Source organism: Chinchilla lanigera, unplaced genomic scaffold (assembly GCF_000276665.1).
Source record: "Chinchilla lanigera isolate Chin_1 unplaced genomic scaffold, ChiLan1.0 scaffold00012, whole genome shotgun sequence".
In the NCBI taxonomy this organism is placed as follows: Eukaryota; Metazoa; Chordata; class Mammalia; order Rodentia; family Chinchillidae; genus Chinchilla; species Chinchilla lanigera.
In genome coordinates, this window is record NW_004955413.1 from 3,126,017 (window position 1) to 3,136,455 (window position 10,439).

The 10,439-nt window shown below is 41.4% G+C and overlaps 1 long non-coding RNA gene across 5 annotated transcripts in view; it reads right to left on the reverse strand.

The window, feature by feature from the left end:
* The window catches only part of LOC102009031, a 43,806-nt gene that overhangs the window by 25,466 nt on the left and 7,901 nt on the right, over nucleotides 1-10,439 (reverse strand). For all 5 annotated transcript variants that reach the window (XR_001233027.1, XR_001233025.1, XR_001233026.1 and 2 more), the window contains exons 3-4: nucleotides 8,570-8,798; nucleotides 3,602-3,827 (exon numbers count right to left, since the gene is read on the reverse strand). This is a non-coding gene — a long non-coding RNA (uncharacterized LOC102009031). The remainder of the gene's footprint in view (nucleotides 1-3,601; nucleotides 3,828-8,569; nucleotides 8,799-10,439) is intronic.

Genomic DNA, 10,439 nt, shown 5'->3' on the forward strand with positions numbered 1-10,439 from the left:
AAACCTCTTAACCAAGTGGTTATCAGCAGAGAGTGCAAGAAACTGGCTGACATTGTGGGTCCCAATAAGAAAAGTGTCAGTCTGACCCTTTAGTCCAAAAAACAAAGGGCACATATGAAAGAACTGAAGACAAGTCTGATGCAAGATCTCATGGGGGAAAAGTGGTGCTGGATCTTGCACTTCAGATTCCTGATATGGGGAAGGTAAGTCAGAGGACCTAGGGATCCCAGTGTACACTTCAGCTTAATATACAAGATGTGATCAAAACATATGCTGTGTTTTTAAATTTAACTTTTAAAAATATATACAAGGCAAATGTGTCTTTTAATGCAATAGATTTTTAAAAATGTAAACATCTACCATAGTTTTCAATCACCTCTTGTGTTATAGACATTTCAGGACTGGTCAACTAACGTGAAACCCAACCAATCCTCTGTCAAAGCTATTAGAGGCTGGGTGGTAATGAAGGGCTGGATCTAAGAGGTAAGACTTGAAATAGCCTGCACTGAATGGTCTCTAACAACTTTTGCGATTGTGAAATTCAAGCAGGTGGAGAATCCCCACTTTCTTAACATGGCTGAGCCCAAGCAGGTAACAGGCGATCAAGATGCTGGCTGATCAGTCGCTCTCCAAGTCAAGTACACCACCCCTCCTAGGAGCCATTGTTAGGCTTCCTTGCTGCTGCCAGAATTATTTCCTGTGCTCTAAGCACTTATTAGAGTAACGTCAGGGGCTTCATGGGGAATCAGAGACCTGGAACCCCATTCTGACACCTCCCTTTGACCAATCACCTTTGGAGGACACAAAGAAAACTAATCTCATCCCCCACCTGCAGCTGGGAGACTCTTCAATGCTAACTCCTTCAGCAGCTCGCAGCACCTCATTGCCAGAGAGGGATGCAGTAGAAGCTAGGAAGCCTGGCTTTCAGTGAGGTGGAGATGAAAGAAGAATGACCCATGAAAGCCCTGGGATGGGGCTATCTGTGCTGCCTATCAGAACAGGCTATACAAGATGTACAGAAGTCGTATGCAGGTCCTGTTAGAAATTGCTCTTGGAGTGGGCCGTAGTTTCAGCAAGTCACACTGCAGGACTTTTATATGCAGCACTACAGAATGTATAAATTTAGCTGGGGAATATATTCATTCACACTTTTGAAAAAATAAAGTATTTTATGATGAATCTATTGGTTACTTTAAATTGCCTATTTTTCTCATGTTGTGTGTTTTTATGCCTGTGGTGATCTTTTCAAAAAATTGAGATACAATTTGTGATCATATAGTTGACCTTCTGAGAGTACACAATTCTGTGGTTTTTAGCATATTCACAGTTGTACAGCCGTCACCACTATCTAATTCCAGAACATTTTCATCATTTCAGAAAGAAACCTTACACCCATTAGCAGTTTCTTCCCCTTTTCTCCATTCCACCCAGACCCGTGCAACCACAAATCCGCTTTCTGTTTCCATGGATTTGCCTACTCTGGACATTTCATATACATGGAATCATATAATATGTGGTCTTTGAGGATAAGCTTCTCTCAGATAGAATAATGCTGTTAAGATTTGTATGTGCCATAGTATGTGTCATTGCTTTTTGTGATCAGATAATATTCCATTGTATAGTATATTTTAAACATCTACTTATCCTTTGATGGACATTTGAGTTGCTTCTACTTTTTGAATAATAGTGCTATGGACATCTATATACATATTTTTGTGTTGACATGTATATTTATTTGTCTGTGTTTACCTGGGGGTGGATTATTGGATTATGTGACAACAGTGTTTAAATTTTGAGACATTCCCAAAGCATTTTCCTAATCAGTTACCTCATTTGAAAATAATTGCAGCAGTGTATAGGTGTTCCAGTTTCTCCACATCTTCACCAACACTATCCTCTAGCTTTTTAAAAAATTATATGTTATGGTTGACACATTGTTTTAACTTTAGAAGTCTAGAAGCTTTACTAAGTAACTCAGCAGTTCTACATCCTAGTGTGTAGAGGACATGCCCTTACTGCTCTAGGATGTTGTTTATTGTGTCAACTTCAGAAATTTAAAAGTTGAACTGAGTGACTCAGCAGGAGGCCAGGGTCCTCACTTTGTAAACATCCTGACCCTGTGCAAGAGGAGGGCACAGAAATGATGTGAACGCTACACTCACCCAAGGACAGGTAGCCTGTTACAATATAAGGAACGAAAAGAGGCTTGCTCTCCCTGCTTTTTTGCTCTTGTTGCTTTTGCTGTCTTTTGTTGCCTTCAACTCTTGCCCCTCTGTCATACCACCCTGCTTTGGATCCAGCTGATTATAGACTGAAACATCTATAAACTGTGAGCTAAATAAACCTTTCCTTCTTTAATTTTCAGCTTCAGGTATTTTGTCTCAGCAATGAGAGAAAAATAACCAAGACATTATAGCCATCCTAGTGGATATAAGATGGATCTTTTGTGTTTTTGATTTACATTTCCTGTTAGCTAATGATGTAAGCATCAATGTGCTATTGGACAATTGTATATCTTCTTTGGAGAAATGCCTAGTTAATCATAGGCTTTTAAAAATTGCATCATCTCTTTATTACTGCTGTGCTTTTGAAATCAAACTCAGATGATATAACCCTGTCCAGGACGGTGACTTCAGTATCAGATTCAAATATGTCTGGAACAAAAAGTGAATGATCACTGGGAAATTGTGGTCTTACCTGGAGATGGAGAAATAAACATCAGGTGACTTTGTAAGTATCTTTTCAATCCAATGAGGCTATGTGATAAGATTTATTTGCCTTGAGAGACAAATAAGTATTCATGGAGAGACAGCACCATAAGACTTTGCACACAACACCATGTGCTTGAACCATGTAATGCCTCCACCAAGACCTCTGACATAGACTAGCAACCTATGTTCCAGATTCCTACCTGAAAAATGTGTATTTGAGAAAGAGCCAGCTCCCTATGATAGGTCCACTGATGCTAGACTTGTGTGAGCCACAGAACTGGTTTTTGTGGCCCTCTGCCTCTTTAACAATATGACCTCTTCCAGTACCAAGGTTCTCTAAGTAAGGGAAAGAATTTTTCTCTCCATAAACTCTTAAAGCAGAAGAGCAGGGCAGCCTGAAAATGCCTTCTCTGCAGGTCTTGAAGACAGCCACGGATTCTGTACCTTTGCATAGCTAATCCCCACTAATGGAGAAAACAGACTCTGCAGGTTGAGTTCTAGACTAAAGCAGCTCTGCATGGGTGTGTCCTATGCCAGGTCACTGAGAAAGCCTGGTCTCTGCCCTCAGGCAAGTTTCCATACTAAATGGGTTGCATATTTGTAAGTTTCCAGTGTGCAAGCACATTCTGCTTCCTATTATATACTGACCAACAGGGAGCAATGGGTGCCAGAATGGAAAGAAGGGAAAAGTTGGACAAATCAAAAGAAAATAACAGTAGCTGAACTTCCCTGAGATGAAACAAGGAATTCCCCTCATCAGTGTCCTAGGTACAAGTGGAGAAAGAAATCCATGGCATATAAATACGTTCTGACCATATCTGTACATCTCCCAAACCCAAACCCTAAGCTGGTGGGAATTAGCTGAGTGGGCATGTTTGAAGTGCACTTACTATGAGAAACTGTTCCTTGTGGTTTCACCTGCAATTAAAGTATTAGAGAAAAGAAGAGGACCCAAGGTTCATGCATATGTATTCCAGGCAGCCAGGATGAAGGAGGACAACTTTGGAGCTGAAGATGAGGAAGAAAGGTTGCCGAGCCATGCATCAGTATGAGTAATGATGTTATGAAGGCTGCGCTCACAGTCACTTTGACAGGGAGTTGTTCAGCTCTTGGAACCTGTCAAAGGCCAAAAGGAGAATGAGGTCATATTTTCAGGTGTGTGCACACACAGAATAATGCATCTGGAAACAAACACGAAAGCTTGTAAACTCAATGGTATATTAGTGACACTCAGACAGGTCAGTGCCTCCTTTCTTTGTTCCCCCACCCAGTAAACCATTCAGGAAAGTTTGCATTTTGACTGCTTCTAATGAGAACTGGTGAAGCTCTCTCTCCAGAGTTTGTTATGGTTTGGATCTAGATTTCCCCCCAAGAGCCTCATGTGTTCAGCAAAGGGGATTTTGGAAGGTGATTGAACTACAGAGGTGCTATAGCTGACCATTAGGGCCTGGTTAGAGGCGGGCACTAGGGCAAAACCCAGAAGGGCAGATGTCTCCCCCCACTTCCTCTTTTTTTCTCTCTCTCTCTGCTTCATGACTGCCATGATATAAGGAGATTTCCCCACCAGACCCTTCTACCCTAGTTTTTTGCCTTGGAGCTGCCATCTGTGGACAAAGGCGTGACTCAGAATAAACTTCTTTTCCTTTAAGCTGGGGGTGTTGCGTATTGGTCCAGCAATGAGAAAGTGACTAAAACAAGAGTTGATGGGAATAGAAGGAAAAGCCAGACTCCTAATTAACAAGCAATTGGAATGACAGGATAGGTGATGCCAGGAAATCCTAGTCCCAGGTGCTATGTGAACCTTCTAAAGAATCTTCTTTAGGAGAAGGAGGTAGACCTCAGTTTACACCTAAAGGAATTTAAGTCAGCACACTATAGGGACACCCACGTTTATCATAGCACAATTTTCAATAGCCAAGATACAGAACCAGCTTATATGCCCATCAACTGATGACTGGACAGAGGAAATGTGGTATATGCAAACACAAGTGCATATTATTTAGTCATAAAGAGGAATACAATAATTTTATTTGCAGGAAAGTGTATGGGACCAGAGATCATCACTTTGAATGAAATAAGTCAGCCTGAAACAAGTTTTACATCTTTCTCTCATATGTGGAATCAAGGTGAAAAAAGCCAACAGAACATAGAAATGAGACTACTAGACAAGAGAAAAGGGAGCAGGAGAGTGGAGAGTGGAAATAAGGAAGCGTAATGGGAAATGGAGAAGGTCAAAGCATATTATGTATGTAGGTAAAAATATCACAATTTAATCCAATATTCAGTATAGTGACTCTGTAGTAATTAAAAAAGAACACAGAAAAAAGGTAGTTCATGGTTTCAAAGATCCCTACCAGTGATGCCACTCCAGGAATACTCTAGGATATCTGCTAGTACAGGTCATGTCCTTTCCCTTCACGGTTGGATACAGAGAATGGAGAAAGTAAGTGGCCACGGGAAGGATTAAATTAAATCAAAGGAAAAAGTTTCCAACCTTCTGAGTTATGAGTGACAAGACGAGGCTCTGAGGGAAGCTTTAGAATCTGATAGTTTAAATGCTAGACTCTACCTATGTAACACAGCATGTATTTGGGGAGCCCCAAAGTTGAGCATCCTGGGTACAGAGGTATGCTTCTCGTCCTTGGTCAAACTTTCCTCCCCAGTTCATCCCTCGGTGCCTTCAACTGTCACTTCTGTTCCCTTCATACCAGCCCATAGCCACTTCTTAGTATGCAGGTCACTTGCTGCTATCTTTCCACAAGTATTTGCCCCTTATAGCATTATGCCTACGTTCCTCTTTTTCAGTTCTCACCCCCAAAATATGCCTCTTCTAGTCATGATAATCTACTCCTATCCACACTTTCCACTGGAACTGTGGCTGTCCAGAAAACATACCTGAAATCTAAGTCCTAGACCAGTCTTACTGCCATGGCTTTGTATTCATTTCTACTTTTGCCCATATTCTGAAGGTATTTCTCCTCAGTGAGTGCTATCTATTCTTCCAGCTCAGTGGAATTACTTTTTCCTTCTTAAAATCTTCTCTGAGTTATCCAGCCCTTTCTGTACTCTTTTTCCTGCATTAACACCATTACAGTTGTACCTTAAAGATTTGTGCAGCTGGTAAAAGTTTTAGTCTAATTTCTACAGCTACATTGATGCCTAGTGTTAGGCACACAATTGCCCTGAATAAAGACTTGAAGGATTTGAACATATTTGGGCTGTGCTCTTCTATGATGATCTGTAAGGACTTACAGGGCCTGGCATGGGTTGTCAGAGTAGTGGCCTGGCAGGGTGACTGCTCTGTGTCTACCTGCTTATGCAATGCCTGGGGTTTTAGTGATTTTTTTAAAAAAAAATTCCATCTAGCAGGCATCATTTATAAGTATCCTGATTGCTTCCTAGGAAGATCCTGGTACCATGAAGTTTGCTTGTATATAGGTCAGTGTTTATTACCAGTAGGTCCTGGTTAAGACAACAATGTGGATATGGCCTGTGCTCAATTGTTGAAGTAGATGGAAAACAATTCTAGGCCATAAAAATTAACTGCAACCACCTGACTAGAAAATAAAGTTTTGATCCAAACTACAGGTCTGCTTTGTACTTTAGAGAAACTTGACCTTCTGTTTCTTGGGCTGTTGGTACTGGCAGTGCAGAATGGATGAACACTGGGCTGATCATCAGAGTCTAAATTCTGGGCAGCTCTGCCATGAGCTCAGGAATTGGTTAGGTGACCTTTCAGAGCTCTAGTTTCTGCACAGGTAAGTAAAGGGTTTGCATAAGATGATCACTAATGTCCTATAAGCTCTAACATGATGCAGATGCATGGGGCATGTTTCTAGAATCCTTCTTTCCATTATTGGATAAGAAATGCAAAGAGAAGAGCAGTATGGTATGGAGTCAAGACAAGGAGCTGGAAATTTGTCTCAGATCTTCTCCACTCAACCACCCATCCATCCATCCATCCATCCATCCAACAGATCTGGATTGAGCACCTACTTTGTGACAAACTCTGTTTTAAACAGTAGAGATAAGCTGGGCATGGTGGTGTACATCTACAACCCCAGCACTTGGAAGGCTGAGGCAGGAGGATTGCCTCCAGTTTGAGGCCAACATGTATATACTCACTTCAGTATCTACTCACTTCAAAACCAGCATGAACTACAAAGTGAGATCCTGTATCAGAAACAAACAAGTAAACAAATAGTACAGATACAATGAACAGCAACAATAACGACAGAAGGTCTTAATGGAGCTTAGAGTTTAGCAGTGAGAGACAATGAACAAATGAAGCAATAGATATACATGTTGGCTAAAGATGGCTTTCAGTATGTAGGTTGTGAGCTGCACACCCCAGACGGTGTTTCCGCATAGACTATGACCTTTGGTTAGGGACAAGTACTATGAAGAAAAGTAAGCAGACTGGAGAGACAGAGCCATGGGAGACGTTCTCTAAGATGTGGTCTTGAGAGGTACTCTGCTGAGATACTATTTAAATAGGCTTGAGTGAAGTAAGAGAAAACCGTATAAATACCTTCTAGGCACAAAAAAAAGTGTTAAACCCTGAAACACCAGGCGTGAGTCCCTTGGGTTTCTTGTCTCTGCCACTTCCTTTGTCTACACTTTTACACGGAAACCTGCCTCTCATTCATTCACTCAGTAAATATTCAGCAAGCATCAATCATAGTACCAGGCAGTGTGGAGATTTCCCTGGCATCTTTGCGCTTCCCTAGGATTAAATATCGCTTCCATTCAGAGTATGGGGTGTGCTGAGAAAATGCAACAAAAGTCAAGAGGGATGTGGTCCACTGAACACAACTTAAGAAATCTACTGGCCACTTGGCCCATGCTTTCAATTGGAGAGCCTCTGGGATGAGGTGCTGCAACCATCCCTAGCTTTGGTTTCACCATAAAAAATCCTGTTTTCCATTTTACAAAATGCTACACTCATTTATGCAATGCAGAGTTCCAGGTGAGAAAGGTGGAACAAAAGGGAAGACCCAAGCAACAACCAGTGAATCAATACGTGGTCACCAGGTCCTGAGGGAGAGGGACAGGGCTGAGGCTCATTCCCCTGGTACAAAGACTGGGCACACACACAGGAAATTCTCAGTAAAATTGGAATGTAATAAATGCTTGATTACTGGGGCTGCAGGAACATGCTGAAGAAATTGAGAGGAAAGAAATCACTGTGGTCTGATGTGATTAGAAAAATATTCAGAAAACTTGGGGCTTAAGGATTTTGCCAAACAGAGTCAAGAAGATGAAAGGATGGTAATAAGACAGACAGATGGCAAGTTCAAGGGCCTGCATACAGAACAGGGAGGGACACAGCATGGGAGCATTGAGGAGGTAGATTGGGGCCAGAGTTCCCATCAGAGAAGCTTAGCTATTCCCATCAGGCCTGAGAAAAATCCAGACAGCACACTCAGAGGTTCCTTTTGGGCAAACATGAAACACCCCGTTGTCAGTCCCACTGATCCACATTCATCAGGATCTCTTCCATAACAGCAGCAACGGTGCTTCCGAATGCAACAGTCATCTACAAACTACAAGGTCCTACCCTTGAATCTTCACCCAGGCAAGGGGGCCCTATGTGTTCCCGTTCAACTCCTTGAGCCTCACATAGTACCTGCAACACACAAGATGCTGCAGATTCTTACTCAGTTCATGAAAAAGAAATCAGAGAGCCTACGGCATCTTCTCATTTGAGCTTCACAATAACCCCATGGACCAGGAAGGACACATATTCTTATTTCTATTTTACAGGTAAGAAGTAAAGGCCAAAATAGGTAAACAGTTTGTACAAGTTTTCTTAGGTCCTGTGTTATTGACTTTGTAATAAAAAACAATTCACTAACCTGGAAGCCAGAAGACCAGGAACTGGGAAGTCAGAGCTTGGCTTTGCCATCTAACTCCTCTGGACCTTAATTTATCTTGCCTGTTAAAGAGGCATAAAATCAAATTCTGCTGATTCCAAGATTCTCACAAAAGTTCATACTACTGCACTTGATTTTCTCCGAAGGTAGATTGTGTCTTAATTTGCAGCATTTCTCCTAGATTCCGTGAAGTAAGGTAAGCTCTGTCTGCCTGTTGGAATACGAATGTGAAAGTTCTTTAGAAGTTGAGAGATGCTGTCTGAATAAGCAAAGACTAGTAATACAGAGGTTACCACGGGCTCCCTCAAGATCTGCTCTCGCAATTCCTGACCTTGTGAAAAAGCCAGCCCGGAAGTGAGCCCTGCCTGGAGTCCCTGAGCAGGTTTTGTAAGAGTGAGAGGATCAAATGGCATTAACCCAACAAGCAAATACTGGCATCTCTGAGATACCTGGTACAAATCCTTGCTATTGATTACAGGAATTAGTGGTCTGAGAACCTATGAAAAGACAAAAGAAAGGAAACACAATCATTTTCCACAAGCCCAGACACAGGTCAGGCATTCATTGATTTCTTTTTCCCTGTTTATGCATACCTGTGGTTCCATGGGGCTAAATTCCAGGAAGAGTCTCTTTTGATGCCAAGTCCCCTCCTCCAGGCCACTACATATTTTCCTTTGACTTCAGCAGCCAGTGGTCCAGCACCAATGCACAGGCAGCTGGCACTCTCTACTGAGCACCTTGGACACCTTGTGATTTAGAGTTCTGAAACTGTCTATGTGTTTACACTTGGCCTCTGCCACCCACATTTATAAAAAGCAAACAACATCAACAACAGGTCAGCATAGGAGTCTTTGTGGAAGAGATGGAGGTAGATGAAATGAGTACCAGTGCTGGGAAAAAGGTGAGGCAGGTGAGGACCCATGTAAACAATGGAAGCAAAGGGTGAGGAGGAACAGTCTCCCCGGAGAACACTTGAGTAGCCTTCTCATGTTTCAGATTACCTCACAGTTTGTAGAGGCTTCACTCCATAGTCAGCTGATTCCAGGGTAGGGTGTCATGGCAGAGGGGGATGGAAGAGAAGAAACAGTCCATGGCAGGGAAAGCAGGAGGTTATTTGTTGGTGTCATCCACACCCATGGTGGTCTTCTCTCTTCAATAAATTCATCATCCACATCCAGAACTATGCTAAACTGATCAGTGGACTAATCTAGCATCACAGCCATGATCCAGTCACTTCCCCAAAGCCACACCTATGAGGGCATGAGGCTTTTGGGATATTGAGATATAAACTATGACACTGTTGTTTAAACCAGCAGGTCTGTGGTACATTGTTATAGCAGTCCTGTTAGACTAATACAGGGTCAAAAAAGAAGCACACATGAAATGTAACAATAGTTTGAGGTTAAAGAGAACAGAAACAGCATAGTTTGTAAATGAATGGAAATGTAACTAACACAATGCTTAGAGAGCACTTCATAGCTGTGAGTGCCTACATTGAAAAAGAAGAAAGATCTCATATCATGTCCTAAACTTCCACTTAGAAAAACTAGAAAAGAAGAGTACACTAAACATAAAACAGAAAGAAGGAAAGAATAAATCTTTGATAAGATGGAAAATAGAAATAATAGAGAAAACAAATAAAATCAGTTTATTTTAAAAATTGACAAACCTTTGGATAAACTGACCAAAAAACAAAAATAGAATTAAAGAAGGCAGAAAAGATAAATAAGCAAATTACAAAAAACAAATAATAAAAGACAAAAGAGTGAATATCTTTATCACAAATAAAAAGTATGTATTATAAGGATATATTACTATTAATACTATTACAGGGGCTGGGGATTTAGCTCAG